Source organism: Palaemon carinicauda, chromosome 13 (assembly GCF_036898095.1).
Source record: "Palaemon carinicauda isolate YSFRI2023 chromosome 13, ASM3689809v2, whole genome shotgun sequence".
NCBI classification, from domain to species: domain Eukaryota; kingdom Metazoa; phylum Arthropoda; class Malacostraca; order Decapoda; family Palaemonidae; genus Palaemon; species Palaemon carinicauda.
The window spans coordinates 119,736,371-119,748,870 of record NC_090737.1 but is presented as its reverse complement, the minus strand read 5'-3'; positions in this window follow the sequence as shown (position 1 = coordinate 119,748,870).

The window sequence follows — 12,500 nt, the reverse complement described above, 5'->3', positions numbered from 1 at the left end:
AATAAAATCCTCTTTATAATAATAATAATAATAATAATAATAATAATAATAATAATAATAATAATAATAATAATAATAATAGTAGTAGTAGTAGTAAAAATAATAGTAATAATCCACACGGAAATTAGACTTATAAAACCCCTTCTAAACAAGAGGACTTCTACAAATACCAAATGGAATAAAAGTATGAAGACCCGAGTTTCTTTTGATAATTATCCTTGCATTTACAAAACAGCCTAATTAGAATTTCATTCTAAAGTCAATCAACATAAGAAAATTACAACGTTATTGACCTATCATTGATTTCCCCACCTTCCAGACCACCTTGAGACGTACAAAGAAACAACGAAGATACAAAATCGAACGTTGCAGAGGAATCCTGGAGGAGTCAGGAGGACCTGGACGATGACTCACCCAGGGATATTACTCAACGAAATCGACCAGATTTGGGAAACACCAACTCCTATCTTCTCCTGGCGTCTGATTTATGTCAGCATGACGACACGGAGTGACGGAATCCCTTTTAACCGGAAGTATTTAGGATCACATTCTATCAACAAACGAATCAGGGTCATTTGTTCGTGTTATGAATAACAATTTCCTGGTAGTGACGCGAACCCAAATGTCATTCATTCGAAAAGGATACTCTAGGGGTTCCTGGTTCCTTATTGCTCACTCCGCAAAATAAGTTTGGGGGCACTCTATCTCTTTATAGATAGGTGCAAAGCTTCTTTAAGCTTATTCTTATCATTGTTAATAAGTTTATATCACCTGTGCCTTAAATAAATTAATATCATAATGACGTTCTCAATCTTTATATCTTATTCCCTTCTACCTTGAAATTAGATAGGATAGGGAAACGTTCATTCTTCTTCTTCTTTTTCTTGGCCGTTGGCTTAGGCCATATGGATCAATGAATGCCATATCACGTTCACTCTACTGGCCCCCTTCTTCAACCACTTTATTTCCTGGTCCCGTTTCGTTTTACGGCTTCATTCTTTTATCTATTCTTCCCTTTTTAATTGTTTTCTGGTGATATTTTTTTGGTACTGATTCTGCTGCTATTCTGTTTTTCCTATTACTCCTTTCCACGACTTATTTGTTTATACTATTTTCATAATACAACACTTTTTATCTGTTTCTTCCCTCCCATTTTCTTCTCTTCAGTATTTTCCATCTCCTCAGAACCATTTTCAAATGAAAATATGTATTTAAATGTACATGAATAACAAAAAGTTTCTTCGTCATTCGAAGAGGTTATGGAAAAGCACAAGGGGAACAGAATCCGTGACCCTGTCATGTTCATTACGAATTCATGACACCTGAACGTCATGCACAGCTGGCCAAGTACTGCATAATTAACCATTCGCATAGAGAGAATTTCGTAGTTTAACTACGTTTCGAAAGCAAGCAACGAGCGCAAGGTACATTCATTCAATACAGGACATATCTTCGATTCTTCGTGTTATGCACTATGCACTAAATTCCTGAGGTGGCCTCTGGCGGGATGGTTAGGGAGTAGATGACTCAGCTCAGGGGGTGCAATAACGCGTCGGTTGATGGTAAAGATATTGACCAGGCGACTTGAGAACACTTCAGGTGTGAACCGTAGGACTATGTAATAACATCTTCATACACAAGACTGACGAAAGAGAGAGAGAGAGAGAGAGAGAGAGAGAGAGAGAGAGAGAGAGGAGAGAGAGAGAGAGAGAGAGAGAGAGAGAGAGAGAGAGAGAATTTACTTTTCATAAATATAACAAAATTACATTTCCTTATATCCCTTAATAATGTAATTCTCTCTCTCTCTCTCTCTCTCTCTCTCTCTCTCTCTCTCTCTCTCTCTCTCTCTCTCTCTCTCTCTCGAGAGAGAGAGAGAGAGAGAGAGAGAGCCTTACCTTATCCCTTATTTTTTAATGTGTGTGAGAGAGAGAGAGAGAGAGAGAGAGAGAGAGAGAGAGAGAGAGAGAGAGAGAGAGAGAGAGAGAGAGAGAGAGAGAGAGAGAGAGAGAGAGAGACAAAAACAGTTTAGGTATAGTTAATGAACTGTATATTTATATTTTGAGGGATATAGTTGTGGGATATAAGACTCTATAAAACTTTAGGATTTCTCTGAAAAATTCTTCTACTTTAAGATTTTGTTAGGTATAAATCCAACAGTTTCTGAAATATAGGGATCAAGTCTTGGATAAGGGAAAATTCAAGTAAATTATATCAACGCTTAAAAAAAAGAAAAAAAAATAATAATAACAATAGTAAATTTGCTTGAAACAATATCTACTATTTAAAAAAACATAAAAAACATACAGTAGTCTACTAAACGTTTACAAGGGAAGAAAATGAAGATTGTAAATCAATAGACTAGATATAAGGAATTATACTCCAAGTTGTGCCCATAATTCAATGGAAAAGAATTTCACATCGTTGGAATTTAATAGATGGTTTAAATTTAGATAAAATTCCGCCGTAGTGTGTTAAATAATAAAAGAAAAATAATGTATGCCATCATATACACAACTTTATTAAAAATATATATAAATATTTGTTTAGATAAATATGAATATTTGTTGAAAATTTACATTAAATATAAAGTATAATTTTCATTTGTTTATTAATTTTCTTACATTAAAGGAAATAAAAAAGAAATAGATTTGTTGAAAACTTGTCACGAACTTCTAATCAATAAGTAAAAGCCAAGGAGTGGAAAGTTCTGAAACACTTGGGAAAACAATGGAGGACAAAGGTTTTATGGTGGCCCAATGAACAGACACAGGCTTTGGGATTTGTTCTCTCTGCACTGTGAACTAATTAAGCTAGATGCTGGGACCTCTGAAGCGGGATTTACACAGTCGAACCAGATTATCGAACCTGCTGGTCAAACGGTTCGAAGAGGCGAAGTCAGTCACACATGCATAAGGTTTGTGGACAATGAAGACTCGCCCACAAAGTCAGGCGAGATCAGACTTTCTTCAAACCGTTCGATAAGTGTGTTCGACAACCAAATAACCCGTTCACACGTTCGATCATAATTTCAAACACTAGTCTGTCAAGTCGCGTTCGACGAATTGTTCGACCGCGTAAACCCGCCTTAAGACATCGTTATTGTACCACACTACCTATTCCTTAATAGAGCCTCTTGATCAATTCTTGAATGGACTTCCTTGTTTTTGGAGATATCTATCCCTTCTAGATCATTGTAATTCAGTCATGAAACGTAGGCCTATTGGTAACTATAAAGCCCTGAGAGAATTGCTACATATTGTGCAGCCAATAAATCGTGTTGTCACAAGAATAGTTAAAGATGTTTTAAGATTATTGAAACCAATATATATATATATATATATATATATATATATATATATATATATATATATATCTCTCTCTCTCTCTCTCTCTCTCTCTCTCTCTCTCTCTCTCTCTCTCTCTCTCTCTCTCTCTCTCTCTCTCTCTCTCTCTATATATATATATATATATATATATATATATATATATATATATATATATATATATATATATATATATATATATATATATATATATATATATATATATATATATATCTACTGTAGGTTCTACTTTTCTAGAACTTTCAAATATGCAACGTACGAAAGACTAAAGATATTAAGGCTTTCAAGAAGACACTGAAGGCGTTCTTGTTTTCTAAGTGCTTCTATAATGTGGATTTGACAATAAACGAGCAATATGCGGTGTGAAATGATGAATGCCTTGGAATGTATAAGATAAAAGGAATGACAAAACGTCATGTAGAGAGCAGGGTTCCCCTGCAGTATAGAATCAGAAAAGTAGCCGTTAGGTCAAGCCAAGATGGCGTATTTTAGTATCACAGTTTCGAGTATCTATACTACAAAAGGAATTATCAAAGGCTACGTAAGAGTTGGGTTCCCCTGCAGTATGGAACCAGAAAATAAGCCCTTAGGTCCAGTCAAGATGGTATTTTAGTACTACAGTTTCGAGTATCTACATGATAAAATGAATTACGAAAGGCCATGTAGAGAGTAGGGTTCCCCTGCAGTATAGGACCAGAAAACCAGCCGTTAGGTCAAGGCAAGATGGCGTATTTTAGTATCACAGTTTCTAGTATCTATACGATAATATGAATTACGAAAGGTCACGTAGAGAGTAGGGTTCCCCTGCAGTATAGAATCAGAAAAGTAGCCGTTAGGTCAAGGCAAGATGGCGTATTTTAGTATCACAGTTTCTAGTATCTATACGATAATATGAATTACGAAAGGTCACGTAGAGAGTAGGGTTCCCCTGCAGTATAGAATCAGAAAAGTAGCCGTTAGGTCAAGGCAAGATGGCGTATTTTAGTATCACAGTTTCTAGTATCTATACGATAATATGAATTACGAAAGGTCACGTAGAGAGTAGGGTTCCCCTGCAGTATAGAATCAGAAAAGTAGCCGTTAGGTCAAGGCAAGATGGCGTATTTTAGTATCACAGTTTCTAGTATCTATACGATAATATGAATTACGAAAGGTCACGTAGAGAGTAGGGTTCCCCTGCAGTATAGAATCAGAAAAGTAGCCGTTAGGTCAAGGCAAGATGGCGTATTTTAGTATCACAGTTTCTAGTATCTATACGATAATATGAATTACGAAAGGTCACGTAGAGAGTAGGGTTCCCCTGCAGTATAGAATCAGAAAAGTAGCCGTTAGGTCAAGGCAAGATGGCGTATTTTAGTATCACAGTTTCTAGTATCTATACGATAATATGAATTACGAAAGGTCACGTAGAGAGTAGGGTTCCCCTGCAGTATAGATACAGAAAAGTAGCCGTTAGGTCAAGGCAAGATGGCGTATTTTAGTATCACAGTTTCTAGTATCTATACGATAATATGAATTACGAAAGGTCACGTAGAGAGTAGGGTTCCCCTGCAGTATAGAATCAGAAAAGTAGCCGTTAGGTCAAGGCAAGATGGCGTATTTTAGTATCACAGTTTCTAGTATCTATACGATAATATGAATTACGAAAGGTCACGTAGAGAGTAGGGTTCCCCTGCAGTATAGAATCAGAAAAGTAGCCGTTAGGTCAAGGCAAGATGGCGTATTTTAGTATCACAGTTTCTAGTATCTATACGATAATATGAATTACGAAAGGTCACGTAGAGAGTAGGGTTCCCCTGCAGTATAGAATCAGAAAAGTAGCCGTTAGGTCAAGGCAAGATGGCGTATTTTAGTATCACAGTTTCTAGTATCTATACGATAATATGAATTACGAAAGGTCACGTAGAGAGTAGGGTTCCCCTGCAGTATAGAATCAGAAAAGTAGCCGTTAGGTCAAGGCAAGATGGCGTATTTTAGTATCACAGTTTCTAGTATCTATACGATAATATGAATTACGAAAGGTCACGTAGAGAGTAGGGTTCCCCTGCAGTATAGATACAGAAAAGTAGCCGTTAGGTCAAGGCAAGATGGCGTATTTTAGTATCACAGTTTCTAGTATCTATACGATAATATGAATTACGAAAGGTCACGTAGAGAGTAGGGTTCCCCTGCAGTATAGAATCAGAAAAGTAGCCGTTAGGTCAAGGCAAGATGGCGTATTTTAGTATCACAGTTTCTAGTATCTATACGATAATATGAATTACGAAAGGTCACGTAGAGAGTAGGGTTCCCCTGCAGTATAGAATCAGAAAAGTAGCCGTTAGGTCAAGGCAAGATGGCGTATTTTAGTATCACAGTTTCTAGTATCTATACGATAATATGAATTACGAAAGGTCACGTAGAGCGTTGGGTTCCCCTGCAGAATAGGACCAGAAAACCAGCCGTTAGGTCAAGCCAAGATGGCGTATTTTAGTATCACAGTTTCTAGTATCTATACGATAATATGAATTACGAAAGGTCACGTAGAGAGTAGGGTTCCCCTGCAGTATAGAATCAGAAAAGTAGCCGTTAGGTCAAGGCAAGATGGCGTATTTTAGTATCACAGTTTCTAGTATCTATACGATAATATGAATTACGAAAGGTCACGTAGAGAGTAGGGTTCCCCTGCAGTATAGAATCAGAAAAGTAGCCGTTAGGTCAAGGCAAGATGGCGTATTTTAGTATCACAGTTTCTAGTATCTATACGATAATATGAATTACGAAAGGTCACGTAGAGAGTAGGGTTCCCCTGCAGTATAGAATCAGAAAAGTAGCCGTTAGGTCAAGGAAAGATGGCGTATTTTAGTATCACAGTTTCTAGTATCTATACGATAATATGAATTACGAAAGGTCACGTAGAGCGTTGGGTTCCCCTGCAGAATAGGACCAGAAAACCAGCCGTTAGGTCAAGCCAAGATGGCGTATTTTAGTATCACAGTTTCGAACGAGTTTTCAAACTCGAGGGAAAATATTAGCAAGAAGAAAGAAGGGTAGAGGCCGGCAAGACTCAAAAGGATTCCTTTCTGCTTCGTTATCAGGTTCTCCATCGTTAATAATACGTTCCTGAGCCCGAATGTGATCGATACATTTAACTAAGCAGTCGACCGGGGACGAAGAAGAGGTGCGAACTTTTGTGTTCAGAAGCGTATGAATCATCGCAAGGTCATTGGTGTACGTTTCTTTTACGGTGGAAGCAGTCATGGCTGTGTATCTTTTTAATGTCTATTTTATTCTTTCTTCAGAGATGACTATTTTTTAATTTCTATTTCATTTCCTTCAGATTTCAATATCTTTTAAATTTCAATTTTACTCTTTCTTCAGATTTTACTATTTTTCAAATCTCCATTTCATTTTTTATTCAGATTTCCCTGTTTTTTAGTTTCTATTTTATTTTCTTCAGATTTCACTATTTTTTCTTAATTTCTATTTTATTCTTTCTTCAGATTTCACCATTTCTAAAATTGCTATTCTATTTTTTTTTAGATTTCACCAGTTTTCTAATTCATATTTTACTCTAGATTTCACAAGTGTTTTACATTTTCTACAAATTTCACTAATGTTTCAAATTTGTTTTATTCTTTCTTCAGATTTCACTATTTTCTAAATTCATATTTTACTCTTTATTCAGATTTCAAAACTGATAATCGTTTTACCTATCTTTATTGAATCTTGAAATAGAGAGAGAGAGAGAGAGAGAGAGAGAGAGAGAGAGAGAGAGAGAGAGAGAGAGAGAGAGAGAGAGAGAGAGAGAAGTACGCACAATACAATTCAAACAGTTTTTCTCAGAAGACATGTTAATTAAGCAATCATTTAGTATTTATATTTCCCAATTGCTGTTGTAGATTCAGTCAGAACTGTAAACTGTAAACTGTAAGCTGTAAACTGTAAACTGTTGCCTAAACTGTAAGCTGTTGCCTAAACTGTAAACTGTAAACTGTAAACTGTTGCCTAAACCGTAAGCTGTTGCCTAAACTGTAAACTGTTGCCTAAACTGTAAGCTGTTGCCTAAACTGTAAACTGTTGCCTAAACTGTAAGCTGTTGCCTAAACTGTAAACTGTAAACTGTTGCCTAAACCGTAAGCTGTTGCCTAAACTGTAAACTGTTGCCTAAACTGTAAGCTGTTGCCTAAACTGTAAACTGTAAACTGTAAACTGTAAACTGTTGCCTAAACCGTAAGCTGTTGCCTAAACTGTAAACTGTTGCCTAAACTGTAAGCTGTTGGCTAAACTGTAAACTGTTGCCTAAACTGTAAGCTGTTGCCTAAACTGTAAACTGTAAACTGTTGCCTAAACTGTAAGCTGTTGCCTAAACTGTAAACTGTAAACTGTTGCCTAAACTGTAAGCTGTTGCCTAAACTGTAAACTGTAAACTGTAAACTGTTGCCTAAACTGTAAGCTGTTGCCTAAACTGTAAACTGTAAACTGTAAACTGTTGCCTAAACCGTAAGCTGTTGCCTAAACTGTAAGCTGTTGCCTAAACTGTAAGCTGTTGCCTAAACTGTAAACTGTAAGCTGTTGCCTAAACTGTAAGCTGTTGCCTAAACTGTAAGCTGTTGCCTAAACTGTAAACTGTTGCCTAAACTGTAAACTGTAAACATTTGTGTAAAATTCATCACTCAAATAAGGAAATCAACTGCCAGACCTATCGTGCTTGCTACATATGATTCATCACAAATAATGTCTTGACCTTAGGTTCAATGCTCCTCTCTCTCTCTCTCTCTCTCTCTCTCTCTCTCTCTCTCTCTCTCTCTCTCTCTCTCTCTCTCTCTCTCTCTCTTCAAAATGTGATTATTCGGGACCATTTTCTTAATCATGGAGACTTTAATTGCAAGTTCCTATATTATTTTTTACGCAGTTACCAATCCTCAATACATCGCGTGTTTTAGTACCAACGTCTTTAGTCATGAATGAAATCATTGCAGACTTTTTTTTTTTCTTTTTAATCTGACTATGTTACATGCTATGTTATACTACGCATTTCCGGTTTAAATACTGCACTATAAGATATTATTCATATTATTGAGAAAACGGTTCCCACTTCAAAAAAAAAAAAAAAAAAGAAGAAAAAAAAAATCAACGGTCAGTCAATATTTATTATTATTATTATTATTATTATTATTATTATTATTATTATTATTATTATTATTATTATTATTATTATTATTATTATTATTATTACTTGCTAAACTACAACCCTAGTTGGGAAAGCAAGATGCTATAAGCCCAGGGGCCCCAACAGGAAAAATAGCCCAGTAACAACATTAAGATAAATATTTCCTATAAAAACTATAAAAACTTTAACAAAACAAGAAGAAGAGAAATTAGATAGAATAGTGTGCCCGAGTGTACCCTCAAGCAAAAGAACTCCAATCCCAGACTGTGGCAGACCATGATACAGAGGCTGTGGCACTACCCAAGACTAGAGAACAATGATTTGATTTTGGAGTGTCCTTCTCCTAGAAGAGCTGCTTACCATAGCTAAAGAGTCTCTTCTAGCCTTACCAAGAGGAAAGTGTCCACTGAACAATTACAGTGCAGTATTTAATCCCTTGGGCGAAGAAGAATTGTTTGGTAATCTCAGTGATGTCAGGTGTATGAGGACAGAGGAGAATCTGTAATGAATAGGCCAGACTATTCGGTGTATGTGAACCGTAACCAGAGAGAAGGATCCAATGAAGTACTGTCTGGCCAGTCAAAAGACCCCCATAACTCTCAGGCGGTAGTATATCTGTTTTTTTCTTGGTGAGGAATATTAATCGAGTGAAGGTAAACGTTAAGTAAAAGTAGTTAATTCTCCAATGCAGAAAGTAGTTTACTGTAGGCTAGAGTATGTTGTTACTAGAACAAGCCCATCTAGGATAATGTATACATTCTTTAGTTAACTAGATTGTTGCCATAGTTTTTTTTTTATTTTTGAAAGAAAAGTGAAAATTTGTTAAAAATATTAATGCAGAAAAAAACCCGAATGATCTTTTGACATATTAAGTGAAATAAACGCTTACGAGACCTCATATTAGTGTTAAATTAAAATAAAGTTTCTTTGGTAATTGATGCACTATATATATATATATATATATATATATATATATATATATATATATATATATATATATATATATATATATATATATATATACATATATATATATATATATATATATATATATATATATATTTATATATATATATATATATATGTATACATACATACATATATATGTATATATATATATATATATATATATATATATATATATATATATATATATATATATATATATATATATATATATATATATACAGTATACTGTATATATATTACACACACACACACACTCACACACACACACACACATATATATATATATATATATATATATATATATATATATATATATATATATATATATATATATATATATAAAGAACAGACTGATAAACAGATCTACAAATTACTAGTTTAAATTTCATGTATATAAATGAATAAAAATCCCGATGAACACGTGATTTGAAATTAAATATCTGAACGCTATGAATGAAAACAATTACTATAAGAGTTGAATATCCAGTTTTACGTTGCAATCACTCTCGACAATGCAATAAATTCCCCAGTAATATCAAAGACGCGAATATTTTGTCGCGCGAAATTGATACCAAGTAATGGTTCGCCCACGGTCTAGGTGTGTTCGCTTCAACTGTGGATGCTAACTTCGTATAATGCTTTCCGGATGACAAAAGACTAATACAATGTGGTTTAGAATGATATTTTATAACTGTTTAGTGGCTATTTTATCCCCCACAGTTTATTGAGCGGTTCGTTTAGGTTTAGAAGCGATGGAAGTGCTATAATTGGAGTGGTGTACGCTATTACATTAATGGGATTCTTGATATCACGTATTGCAGATTAGGTGAGAAGGTTTAAATGGTCAGAGAAATTCCATGAGAGAGAGAGAGAGAGAGAGAGATTTGCAGTTATCATATATATATGTATGTATATAATATATATATATATATATATATATATATATATATATATATATATATATATATACATATATATATATATATATATATATATATATATATATATATATATATATATATATATATATATATTCCTGATTGCATATAGGTTAAGGGTATGTGCACCTGTTAATTTTGCATGTCTATAGCCATTTCAGAATAAGAGGAGCGTATCTGCGCGTGTGCACAGAGTTCTACACGTGCGCCCTCATGTAGCCAAAACTTATGACCTTGGAAACGAGTTTGTGAATAAAGAAATAATTCCATGAAAGACTTCCATTATAACGAGCACTGAAGCTCTTTTTGCGCTTCTGCATTGTTGTCTATTCATTCATAGATTCCGAAAGAATTATTTGAGTATCTTGTGACTATAACCACAAAACGACCGTAAAAATACAATGAATATATTCACTTTTTTCTGTAGTGTGATTGCATATCAAAGTTTTTCCCCACGCGTGTTTAAAGGCCGATCATGAATGGCAAAGATATGGGACAGAGACAATGCACTAGAGACTGACCATATACAAATATGATCAGCGACCAAGCTTCCTCTCTACCCATACTTGGACCAGGGAGAAGCGATGGCTGCCGATGACTCAGCAGGTAGACCAATATAGCCTTTAGCTTACAAGGATGGTGAGGTTTCAGACACAGAACAAACTATCGAGCGGAAATCGAACCCCAGTCCAGCGATCGCTAGGCAGGGATGTTTCCTATAGATGTGTGCTTTTCAAAGATGTCTTAGGCTTAATTCTTCTTCTATTAACGTGTTTTTTTCCCATTTGTATGAGGAAAGCACGGTTCCCCTCTTTTGAAGGACTTTGCTTTGGCTTTGGGGTAGGCCGTAGTCCCGATCGGCTGCCCTGCCTGATATCGCTTTAACCCTGGTAGCGTATGTTCATGTGTTGTACCAGCTTAATATGTGAAGTATGTGATTAAGTGTTTAAAACTGGGGCGATATGTGAAAGTCAACGTGCTTTAAAAATTTATTTTCAATTTTTTTCTATCTTTTTCTTTCTGAGTTCACTTCTATTTTGATTTAATTATCTCCTCTCTTAGTTTCATGTCTTTTTCTCTTCCTCTCTCTGACCCCTTTGGTCATTTAAGGTCAGTCAAGTAATAGGTTCCAGGGTAAATGATAATGAATCTTTTGTATAATTTGATTTTAATTTAATTATCACTATGTATTTCATAGCCTTTTTATAGCTGCTTTATTCTGTACACATGCAAATTATTAGTTTACGTTATTATCATTATTAATAATAGCTTAGCTACAACCCTAGTTGAAAAAAGCAGGATGCTATAATCCCGAGGGCTTCAATAGGGAAAAGTAGCCCAGTGAGAAAGGAAATAAGGAAATAGATAAACTACAAGAGAAATAATGAACAGTTGAAATAAATGATTTAAAGAATAGTTACAACATTAAAATAGATTTTTCATTCACAAACTATAAAAAGAGATTTATGTCAGCCTGTTTAACATAAAAACATATGCTGCAAGTTTGAACTTATGAAGTTCCACTGATTCAACTACCCGATTAGGAAGATCATTCCACAACTTGATCACAGCTGTAATAAAACTTCTACAATACTGTGTAGTGTTGAGCCTCATGATGGAGAAGACCTGGCTATTAGAATTAACATTGGCAAACTTTCCGTTGTTATTCTCCTTGGCACTAAAACTGTTTCAGCTTGATATTGTGGTGTCCGATGTGGTAATGTCCCTGACTGGTGAACGCCAGACTGGGATTAGAGTCCCGCTCAAATTCGTTAGTTCCTTCGGTCGCTGCAACCTCACCATCCTTTTGAGCTAAGGATGGGGAGTTAGGGGAAGCCTATAGGTCTATCTACAGCAGCAGCCATTGCCTGGCCCTCCATTGTCCTAGCTTGGGTGGAGAGGGGGCTTGGGCGCTGATCATATGTATATATGGCCAGTCTCTAGGTCATTATCCTGCTTGCTAGTCAGCTAGAGCAATGTCATAGTGTCTTGCCTCTGCCATTCATGAGCATATGTATGTATGGTCAATCTCTAGGGCATTGTCCTACTTGCCAGGCTGCAAGGGCAATGCCACTGTCCCTTGCCTCTGCCATTCAT